Source organism: Oncorhynchus clarkii, chromosome 1, assembly GCF_045791955.1.
Source record: "Oncorhynchus clarkii lewisi isolate Uvic-CL-2024 chromosome 1, UVic_Ocla_1.0, whole genome shotgun sequence".
NCBI classification, from domain to species: domain Eukaryota; kingdom Metazoa; phylum Chordata; class Actinopteri; order Salmoniformes; family Salmonidae; genus Oncorhynchus; species Oncorhynchus clarkii.
Window position 1 is genome coordinate 55,035,657 of NC_092147.1, and position 12,557 is coordinate 55,048,213.

Genomic DNA, 12,557 nt, shown 5'->3' on the forward strand with positions numbered 1-12,557 from the left:
CAGCAGGACAGTCCCCTGTGTATGGGCACCGAGCGGTGTGGTGCTCCTTCAGCAGCTCTCTCATTAGGTTCTCAAAACAAATCAAATGTTATTTGTCACATGCGCCAAATAGAACAGGTTATAGTCAAATGCTTACTTACAAGGACTTAACCAACAATGCAATTATGAAAAATAAGAGTTAAGAAAAATATTTACTAAATAAACAAAAGTAAAAAATAAAAGAGCAACAATAACGAGGCTATATAATGTGCGGGGTTAGTCGAGGCAATTGAAGTAACATGTACATGTAGGTAAGGATAAAGTGATTATGCATGGATAATAGATACTATACAGCGAGTAGCAGCAATGTAAAAAAAGGTCGAGAGGGTCAATGCAAATAGTTTGGGTAGCCATTTGATCAGCTGTTCAGCAGGCTTATGGCTTGGGGTTAGAAGCTGTAAAGAAGCCTTCCGGACCTACACATGGCTCTCCAGTACCACTTGCTGTGCGGTAGCAGAGAGAACAGGCTATGACTAGGGTGGCTGGAGTCTTTGACAATTTTTAGGGCCTTCTACTGACAACATCTGGTATAGAGGTCCTGGATGACAGGAAACTTGGCCCCAGTGATGTACTTAGCCGCACGCATTACCCTCTGTAGCGCCTTGCAGTCAGATGCTTTGCATTTGCCATACCAGGTGGAGATGCAACCAATCAGGTTGCTCTCCATGGTGCAGCTGAATAACTTTTTGAGGATCTGAGGACTCCCGAGGGGGAATATGCACTGTCATGCCCTATCTTGGTGTGTTTGGACCATGATAGTTTGTTGCTGATGTGGACACCAAGGAACAGTCTCACTCCTTAACCTCTTAGGGATATTGAGACGTCTAGCCAATAGCCTCGTGAAATGCATAGCGCCAAATTCAAATAATACGCGATAAAACTCAAACTTTCATTAAATCACACATGCAGGGTACTCAATTAAAGCTACACTCGTTGAGAATCCAGCCAACATGTCAGATTTAAAAAATGCTTTTCGGTGAAAGCATGAGAAGCTATTATCTGATAGCATGCACCCCCTGAACCAGCTGATCCAGTTGTAAACAATAGAACTAGCGTTAGCAGGCGCTACACAAAACGTTGAAATAAAATATAAAACATGCATTACCTTTGACAAGCTTTTTTGTTGGCACTCCAATATGTCCCATAAACATCACAATTGGTCCTTTTTTCGATTAATTCCGTCCATGTATACCCAAAATGTCCATTTATAAAGCCCGTTTGATCCAGAAAAAACAGCTTTCCAAAACGCAACGTCATTACAAAACTTTTCAAAAGTTGCCTATAAACTTTGCCAAAATATTTCAAACTACTTTTGTAATCCAACTTTAGGTATTTTTAAACGTTAATAATCCATCAAATTGTTGACGGGAAATTCAATAACAGCAAGTCAACAATACATGCACGCTATCTAATTTCCCTTGACAAAGACAATTCAGGGAACTGTCAGAGGGATTTTTATTTCATTTTTTCTGAACAGTTTTTCCTTGGGGTTTTGCCTGCTACATAAGTTCTGTTATAGTCACAGACATGATTGAACCAGTTTTAGAAACTTCAGTGTTTTCTATCCACACCTACTAATCATATGCATATAATATATTCCTGGCATGAGTAGCAGGAAGTTGAAATTATGCACGCTTTTTATCAAAAAGTAGAAATGCTGCCCCCTATCTCTAAGAAGTTCTTCATCCCTCTCCCCCTTCTCCCTAAATCCTATAGGTTATATCAGCTGTGTCGGTGAACCCCTCCTTCATCTGAACTGGCTGACACAGAGGGCACAGCATGATCATACTGTAGGTGAGAGGTCACTTGGTCGGTTCAACAGGAAGCATTATCAAAGAGATGCTTTACATTGAAATATAGACAGAGATGTAGTAGCCCCAGAGTTAATGATTCTAGGTCAGTTTTGCATTTCACCTCCTGATTATGATGACTGCCCGTGTTAGAATAAAAAAAAAACATGGCTTAATCATGCTCTTTCATGTCTCTCGTCTGCAGGTATGTTTTGATGTAAGAGAGGAAGCCAGTCCCGTCATTACCACCTCACCCGCTCTTAAGATAACCTTCGGCCCAACTGGGGGACCAAGGAGGGGTAGGAGACACCGCAATTGTGATGAACTGAGGGAATATTAGGGTAGCACTGTAATTCATTAATAAATGCTGTCTTCCAAGCTCTTCTGTTCCTACCTATTTCCATTTCTCTCTTCTACACCTCTCTCGCCACTGCCTCTTTCTTCCTCTTTTTTTTGTAATGCACACCATATGTGCATTGAAGTACAGATTGAACTTGTATTTCTAATGTAATATTACAATTATCATAACTATAATGCATGTATTTATAACACCCCGATAACAAACTTCTTTCAATAAAGCAATTCACATTCTTTACTGGTTGAAATTAAGTATCTCATAGTATTTCTATCCTGAGTCCTCAGATTAATGGAGATGAAGGTAGTTAGATATGCATAGGAAGTGCAGTGTACTGTTTTTTTTCTGTATATATGAATTATAAATCAGCCTTTACTTTAATCATGTTTCTAGCCTGTTGCATAGTTACAATGCGTAATCATTGATGTCCCAGGAGCAGGAGTTATAAACACTGTTGAAGTGTATAATTGTAATACATACATGCTATAAGGGCACATGTCGAGACCTAGATGAAGACATGGGAGGCTGATGGTTCGAGTTTCTGATATTTATTGTAATCCAAGGGGCAGGCAAGAGAATGGTCATGGCAACAGATAATAACAAGGTCAGAGTCCAGGAGGTACAGAGTGGCAGGAAGGCTCGAGGTCAGGGCAGGCTGAATGGTCAGGCAGGCGGGTTCAGAGTCAAGGCAGGCAAGGGTCAAAACCGGGAGGATGAGCAAAAAGGAAGAAGGTGCACGGAATAACACACTGGTTAGTAATAATGCTTATAGATGAGTAGGCCTAAGCCGCCACTTTCCTTGGGGTTTTGCAAGTGGGCTTAACCCCAGACAAATGACAAGATTGCCAAGTCCAAATTCTTAACAAATTGTTTTGTTTTAGCTCCTATCCAATTCTACCAATTATATGCATGTCCTGGCTTCTAGGCCTGAATAACAGGCAGTTTAATTTTTACTCAGTCAGGCGGAAATTCAGGAAACTAGACCCTAACAAGTTAAGACCTCGGATATTAGGATCATCCCTTATTTGTATCGCAAGGGGTTCAAGGGCAACAGCGAAGAGCAACGGACTGAGTGGGCAGCCCTGCTGGAAAGATCTACTCATTATGCATTGGGGTCCCAAGGTTTTTATATGGCCTATCATATCAAGTGGTTCCAATAAAGTTAATTTACGGAAATTGCTATTTAGCAAGTTATCTGAATAGCTAAAATTAGCCAGCTAGCTAGTGTTATGACAGGAGAATGAATTTGTAATTCGTGTTGTTTGATGTTTTAGCAACTCCGAAGAAAACCAGCAAACCAGGCTGTCGTCTTATGAAACAGTGGATGTAAAGAATCTAGCTAACAAAAGCATGTACTGCAAATTGAATGTACAATTGTGCAATATTGCCTTGCAATGCAGCTGAAGTAACATAGCTAGCTAACTACTTACTTGCTTATTGTGTAGTGGAGGATAAAAATAACTGTATGCCTATGGATGTGTAGCTAGCTACAGTATGTAGCTGATTTGTGTATGGACCCTAAAACGTTAGATTGGTATGAATATTAGTTCAGAACCTATGAACCTCAGCTATCATAGTTGTTGTATCAATTTCAAGTCTGAATGGCATTAATGAAGCATATGGCTAGAGTAGAATATAATAACTTCATTGTGCCAAGGATGCAAGGCATATACAGTGGGGAGAACAAGTATTTGATGCACTGACGATTTTGCAGGTCATAAGTCACAAAATAGTGTTCTTGTTAAAAACAGAAACCTTACTGACCAATGCTAGATGATGGAAAACCCAAAATCATGGACATTTGAAGCATTGCATTCATCAGGATGAGAGCCTGATTGAGGCCTTTGTCATGCATGTAATCTGACAATGTAAGGCCAAATACTAACTTGAGACTCACCCAAGTGCAACTCTGACTTTAGTCGTAAAACAGTTAATTAATATTGCTGGAAGATCTGCATGAATGTGCCCTTGGATCTCAATTTAGGATTTCCCACAAAATCTACTGAAGCATGTTGGGGAATAATCAGAATTGGTTGGTAACATAGGTAAGATGTTTTATATTCATCATATGTTTGTAAGTTACTTCTCATCAGAATGTTATTTTTGTATAATACTGTGGCGGGGTTACAGTATCTGTATCTGTTCTATGTCAAGACTAAGTTGCTTGGGCCGGAGAGAGGGGAGAGGTCAAGCGTGTATCTCTTGGCTCCACAATGTCTGTGTGCCAGTCAGTGTGTCTCTGTGATCTTGTCAAGATAGGATGGATTTGATATATGCCTGTTGATATGGAGGATTGGTTTATGGTTCTGAGTTTGAGAAAATAACATAGTTTAGGAGACAAAGCTGAACGATGAATTATGCCGATGCTGTCTTATCCTGTGTGTGTCTTTGCTATAAAGGATCTCAGTTGAAATGTGGAAGGGACTCTCAGAGAATTCATTGATAGACACTGAATTGATCTGAGAGTCACAGGGTTGTGATAGAGCTCATATAATTAAAAATGGACTTTGTGATAACTAACTCTGACTTGTGTGTGGTTTGCTCTCATGATTTGGTAAATAGAGGAAATTTCCACGACAAGCACCATCTCCGCTTTCAATTCCACCTACCTAGCAATCAATATATCAACCAATCAAAACAACCCAAAATGGGGCGATGTGAGTTGCTGGAGAGGACCAGGTGGGGCTTGGACGAGATCTCCATGTACTCCACATCAGTGTCGGGTTACCACGGGTGCAGGGACTGGTGCGAGTAGAACCCATTGCCGTTCCACTTGTACACTGTCGTAGAACCGGCCTTGGAACTGTCTGCAATCATGAAGAAGGACTCACCGTCGATGCGGAACGTCATTGGGCTTGCGAATCTTCAGGATGTTGATGTCCTGGATCTTGATGAACTTGTTGGCAAAGACGCCACGCTTGTAGATGTGCGAACCGCCAAAGAGTTGGGCAACGATGATGAAGAGCTGGTTGTCAATGATCAGCGGCTTGCAGATCACTGTGGATGTGCCTAGAGGGAGGGATTGGGGGGTGAAGGAGAGAATGAGAGACAAAGTAGGGGGGAGACAGAGACAGAAATATGGAGGGAGAGAGAGTGTTTGGAGCAAGACAGAGAAGAGAGGCAGAAGGGAGTGAGAGAGAGAAAGCAAAAGATAGGGAGCGAGGGAGATACTACAAATGTGTGACTGATGTTTTATGTATGCATGGCTTCATCGTGTAAAAAATTTGAGAAAACAGTCTTCTCCAAATACTGTTATAAAACAAACTGGTTTTGATGCATCAGAAGAACCGATTTCTTTCAGCATCAAAATAATATATTTCTTTCACATTGACAAAGTCCTGTACTTACTGTCAATGTGATCATAATTTTGGTAGTTCCTCTCCACTTGATCCCATTCCAGGAAGCTGCACTTCCTAACAAAGGGCTGGGCAAACACCACATACTCGTCATTCCCAAATGCAAACGCCTCCACGGATATGGACTCCGACTTCTCTGACTGGTAGGATGCAAACTCTACAGGAAAAACAAAGGAAAGGATGCCACATAAGACACCATTGACTGAAAAAAATAAACATTTTGTAGTATTTGACACCTGGCTAGATCAGCATCAGTTTAGCAGTTAGTTTAACAAACACAACCAAAGTTTGGATTGCAGTCTCTGTTTGTCTGTAGACTGTTTTGAAAGTAAGGAAAGAAATATCTGAAAACATATTTTTGCTGAACTATTCCTTTAATATTATCATGTTGATGATTTAAAGTGGTGGTTGACCTGTGGTGATGCGGTCGAAGGACGCAGTGACAAGGTCATTGATGTTCTTGTCTTGGTGGGAAACAGGGCCTTTACAGTAGATCTGGTTCACGGTGGCATTGGTGTGGAGCATCCACTGAACCAGTCACTTCAGTTTATAGTCACACATGAACTGGTTGCCCCGCAAGTCACTGAGGACAGGGAGAGAGTAACACACATTTTAGCATTAGCTGGGCCCGGCTCTACGAGGGGACAAAAGGGGGCTTAGTTCAAACTTGGGGCTATGGAAAACCACTGGGCGGTTAGTTAGGTATGACTCCTTTTGGGTTTAGATAAAAAGCAGGAAAAAAATGCTTCTCATCTCTCTACTCTGTGGTATGCTAAGTGAAATAGCATGATATGCCTCCGCCTGTTAATATTTGATTTTGATTCATAAGAGCGGGGTCAAGTTTTACCGTTCAAGCTGCTTCACTCAACTCCGCCTCATATCCAAAACCACCTAGTTTAGTTAGCTTCTTAGGTAGCTGGAAAAAGTGTTTGTTATCAGCCTTAGCCTATTTAGCTAGCTCAAACCAGCTTATCTGCCACAATGGATATCAGAAATTGGCTTTGCCAAAGTAACCAAACAAAGGGTTATTGTAACAGACAAAATGCTAGCTGTATAATTTAGCTAACTAGTGAAAATGGCATTGTCAGCACTGTTTTTTCAAGCTAGTTAATCTTGACCAATTGGACAGGGAGAGATCTAGGTTCACTTCATAAAATATAGTTATTGACTTCCTGACCATCTACATAAACCAGGATTATCCATGATGTCAATCATTTTTTCGATGCATCTCCCATTTGACATGTGTCTTCTGTTGCGGTTCACAGCAGCACTGGCAGATGTGTTGACACGACAACTGAGTCAGCGTTCCCAATGGACATATATTGCATTCGGAAAGTATTCAGACCACTTTTTCCAAATTTTGATATGTAACAGATTTATTCTAAAGTGGATCAAATAAAAGAACATCCTCAAATCTACACACAATAACCCATAATGACAAAGTGAAAACAGGTTTTTTGAAATGTTGTAAATTAATTACAATAAAAACAGAAATACCTTATTTACATAGATATTCAGACCCTTTGCTATGAGACTCGAAATTGAGCTCAGGTGCATCCTGTGTCCATTGATCATCCTTGAGATGTTTCAACAACTTGATTGGGGTCCATCGGTGGTAAACTTAATATATTGGACATTATTTGGACAGGCACACACCAGTCTATATAACGTACCACATTTGACAGTGCATGTCACAGCAAAAACCAAGCCACGAGGTCAAAGGAATTCTTCATAGAGCTCCGAGACAGGATTTAGTTGAGGCACAGATCTGGGGAAGGGTAACAAAAAAATGTCTGCAGCATTGAAGGTCCCCAAGAACACATTGGCCTCCATCATTCCTAAATGGAAGAAGTTTGGGACAACCAAGACTCTTCCTACAGCTTGCCGCTCCGGCTAAACTGAGCAATTGGTGGAGGAGGGCCTTGGTCAGAGAGGTGGTTACTCTGACAGATCTCTAGAGTTCCTCTGTGGAGATGGGATAACATTCCAGAAGGACAACCATCTCTGCAGCACTACACCAATCAGGCCTTTATGGTAGAGTGGCCAAACGGAAGCCACTCCTCACTAAAAGGCACTTGACAGCCACTTGGAGTTTGCCAAAAGCCACCGAAAGACTCTCAGACCATGAGAAACACGATTTTCTGGTCTAATGAAACCAAGATTGAACTCTTTGGCCTGAATGTCAAGCGTCATGTCTGGAGGAAACCTGGCACCATCCATCTGGTGAAGCATGGTGGTGGCAGCATCATGCTGTGGGGATAATTTTCAGTGGCATGGACTGGGAGACCTGTCAGGATCGAGGGAAAGATGAACTGAGCAAAGTGTAGTGGAATTTTACTGTGTCTCTTCCTCCCATTTCAGTGTCTCACACTTATTCTGCATTTGACCTGATACATACTTAGAAATGTGCCTGTTGTAGACAGACAGGGTGTCTGGGGTTTGCTATCACAAGGTCGGCTCAACGCCCAGAGTGGTTGCCAGGTGTTTTCCTCCTCTGCCGCCAGTCTCTGGGAGCAAATGCTTTGCTGAGAAAGGATGCACTTGGCTATCTTTGTCTAACCCGTAGCGATAGTATAAATATGTTGAAGGGGAAATACCTCGTCAGAGCTTCTGACTAAACTCCACATGAAGTGCTGTTTGTCTGTAATCTGTCTGCTGGCGTGAATAAATATAAACTAATTTAAGCTTGACTTTGGGGTACAGAGAGATCCTCGATGAAAATCCGCACTCAGGACCTCTGGGGTGGTTCACCTCCAACCGAACAATGACCCTAAGCATACATCCAAGACAATGCAGTTCAGAACAAATTCTTATTTACAATGACAGCATACCGGGGAACAGTGGGTTAATTGCCTTGTTCAGGGGCAGAACAGATTTGTACCTTTAGGAACCCTTATCTAAGAGTTTAGAAATGACTCAATTCGATCTGATTTACTGGCCCAACTCTCTAACCACTAGGCTACCTGCCACCCGAAGTAAGGCAATAGTTTGATGAAAAAGCTTTTAAAAAAAGGTTAAAATCCAGGCATTTCACATGATTGTACAAAACATGTCATATCAATCCTCAATCACATCAATCTGGCCTCCTGTATATGTGTTTTTAACAAAGAGGAAGAAGCCAGTACCTTTCAAACTTTAGCGATGCACAAGCAACAGTCCTTTTCATTCTGTGGTCATCCTACTTTGATCTGAATGGTTTTCTACAAATCTAGCTAGATGTACTCAGACTTTTCTGAAGTTAGTTAGCTTCAGTTAGCTTCACATTACTGCTCAGGCTTCATCCATGTTATGAAGGTGGAGATTGGTCCTGCAGCTGCCGCTAACATGAGCAGAACTTGAACCAGGCTTGTAACTGTGTGTGCATGTCACACGTGGACAACCAAGCTAGTTGAAAGCAAAACTCTTTATTGAGACAATGCTGAACCATCAATTCATGGGCGAGTAGGTGCCACATTACAATTTTTGCCCAAATCAAAATGAAAGATTCAGCAGGCTAAGGTAGGAAATAAACTACTAGAAGTGTCATCTATCTTTTATTTTATTGTATCTTGTATCGTTAATGCCGTCTTTGGTGTGCTTATCAATGCACAAGCAACTTTTTTTCCAAAATAAGTGTATTATGCAATACAAAAGTTTTACTGGGCATTAAGTTGCATTCTGTCATTACTAAATGTGTAATGTGATAGGTATTGTAATATTAATAATTTTTTACACAAAAAACATTTGATTTAATAAAATGTTGAATCAGTCATCTTCCTCAAATGAAGGGGATGATGACATTTTTTTAGAGGGGGTGGGAATCTGATATCATTGGTCATCAACTCACAGCTCAGACACTTCATTCAGGATAAGTGGATTAAGCCCTGAATTAGCCTGCCCTGGAGCAGGATAGGTCTGAAGGATTTATTGCCATAGACATTTACCTGGCTAAAAGGTGAGCCACATTTGTGTCACCTGCTATCCCGAGTTGAAGAGTTGACCAAAGTTAGCAAGCTAACTCCTCTATCCCGATTCATTGTACACCCCCCTGGTTTCATTGAAATATCATCCAATTTGATGAAAAACATGATTTGGACTGTTCAGGACCTTTAAGGTGAAAGGGTAAGGTTACCTGGTCCTAGTTCAGTGGCCAAGGGTAAAGTCTAGCTTAAGCTATTTTACAATAATAATAATAGGTTGAGGTTCTTACACTTTAGTCAAGGTCTCCATGCCCCTGAAGACATCTTTGGGCAGTGTCTCCAGATTGTTGTAGGCCAGACTCCTGTTGATCAGAAAGAGAAAATATATTGTTATATTATTTGTCATTCGGGAATGATGCAATTAATATTGCAATTCAAAAATCACATTGCATATTACATTGAGGTACAATGAGGAGAATGTAGAGTTTGACATTGGGAACCTAAGTCATTTCTAAACTCTTAGATAAAAGGGTTCCTAAAGGGTTCTTTGCTGAGGGATAGGGTTCTACCAAGAACCATTTTCATCTGAAGAACTCTTTTTGGAAGAAAGGGTTATTTGATAATTCTTTGGAAGGCTTTCTTTTAAATAGTGCACGAGCATTAGTGTTTACCTCAGTGTTTAAACTTTAATATCAGGAGTTTCTGCCAAATGTAAAAAGATGGGTGTTAGCATGTTTTCAAATTAAGATGTACATGCACTACCGTTCAAAAGTTGTGTCACTTAGAAATGTCCTTGTTTTTGAAAGAAAAACATATTTTTTGTCCATTAAAATAACATAAAATTGATCAGAAATACAGTGTAGACATTGTTAATGTTGAAAATTACTATTGTAGCTGAAAACGGCTGATTGTACGCCTATGTTTTTAATGAAATATCTACAGAGGCCCATTATCAGCAACCATCACGCCTGTGTTCAAATGGCACATTGTGTTAGCCCAATCTAAGTTTGTTATAAAAGGCTCATTAGAAAATCCCTTTGCAATTATGTTAGCACAGCTGAAAACTGTTGTCCTGATTTAAAGAAACACCAGGCTCAACGTCAACAGTGAAGAGGCGACTCCGGGATGCTGGCAGAGTTCCTCTACACATGTCTGTTTTTTTGCTCATCTTAATCTTTTATTTTTATTGGCCAGTCTGAGATATGTATTTTTCTTTGCAACTCTGCCTAGAAGGCCAGCATCCCGGAGTCTCCTCTTCACTGTTGATGTTGAGACTGGTGTTTTGTGGGTACTATTTAATGAAGATGCCAGTTGAGGGCTTGTGAGGGGTCTGTCTCAAACTAGTGTACTTTTCCCCTTGCTCAGTTGTGCACAAGGGCCACCCACTCCTCTTTCTATTCTGGTTGGAGCCAGTTTGTGCTGTTCTGTGAAGGGAGTAGTACACAGCACTGTACGAGATCTTCAGTTTCTTGGCAATTTCTCTCATTGGAATAGCCTTCATTTCTCAGAACAAGAATAGACTGAGGAGTTTCAGAAGTTATTTGAATCTAGCCACTTTGAGCCTGTAAATCGAACCCATAAATGCTGATGCTCCAGATACTCAACCAGACTAAAGAAGACCCAAAACTTTTGAACGGAAGTGTATATGGGAATATTTGTACATGTATCTGGTAATCCCTTAGTAATTTTACATAAACACTCCTGACATAGCTAATATCTTTGCCATGACTCTTTCTTAAAAATTTGTATTTTCTGTGACTTTATTGAGCAGAGTGGGAGAACAAATTGGCCAGTGTTATTTCTAGTGTTTATTTTTCAGTTGAACATTTATAGTGTTTATAGTTCAATTAAAGAAATTCTGTGTAACAATTAAGTACCTTACTGTGATTGTTTTAAATCAAAATGGTCAAAAATAAACAAAAATAGCTTCTCAGCAAGAGCAATTTCTTATGCAAGAATTTTGCTAGGCTGTCTGGGAGTGGTCTGAGTGGGAGGGGAAAACTCCTTCAGAAGGGAAACCCGAATCCCATCTCAGCCTGACACATCAACTGAGATGGCAACAATAAGAGGCTCATAAAAATCTTGCAGATGTTTATTATTTAGTGCAGCATCAACATTGATAGTAGTTTTCACTGCGTGTTGTACATTTTATGAGAACGCTGAAATGATGCATATTATCAGTGATTTCCCAGTTATATTTGTTAGAGTGACTTGCGCCGGCAGTCACACCTTAACATGCATGAACTCAAGGCTTTTACGGTTGCAGAAGTCAACAAATGGACACACAGGGCCTAGACACACAGGGCCTGGGTTAACCAAAGGAACAGAGGAGGAGTAGGATGAGGGTATGGCTAAAGGCTATAAGAACTGGTCGTCTAGTGAGTTGGGAACAGAGAATAAAAGGAACAGATTTCTGGCCGTGGTAGGATAGATTCAGGGCATAGTGTATAGACAAGGGTAAGGTAGGGTGCGAGTACATTGGGGGCAAACCTAGGCATTGAGTGACGATGAGAGAGGTGGCATCTCTGGAGGTGCCAGTTAAGGTGGGTGCAGTCACCGCATGTGTGGGGTGTGGGACAAAGCAGCTATCTGAGGCATGTTGAGCAGGACTAGGGGCTCCGCAGTAAAATAAAACAATGAGAGCTGCCCTAAACAACAGTGTACAATGCATATTGACATTAGAGAAAGACATAAGCAATCACAGTTGATTGGGAGAGCTTTGATTGGGAGAGCAAAGACAACAACGGGTGAGACAACAATGGGTAAACAGCTAGGACAACAACAATGGGTCAATGGCGATGAATGGGCAGAGAAGGTCAGTTAACTACACACAGGGCCTGAGTTTGAGGCTGGGGCAGACAGATGAACAAAATGAAGTACTGTGTTAATGGACAGTCCAGCAGGCAAAGGCTTTGTGGTCGAGTGATCATAGGGTCCAATGATCAGGAATAGATGAAACAGGGAACCATTCGGTGGTCAATTACTACGTTGCGCAAGCGGGAGACACAGCGTTCAGGGAGCTAGCAGGCCGGGGCTAGCCGATGGATCATCACCAAACATCCACGACGCAGAGGCTGGTTGAGGGCACATTGGCCGAGTTGTCTGTGTCCAGTGTCTG

General features: G+C 41.2%; 1 pseudogene; it reads right to left on the minus strand.

Moving 5' to 3' along the window:
* Positions 1-4,800: 4,800 nt before the first annotated feature.
* On the minus strand, positions 4,801-12,037 carry LOC139406748 (leucine-rich glioma-inactivated protein 1-like; annotated as a pseudogene).
* Between the last annotated feature and the right edge of the window lie 520 nt (positions 12,038-12,557).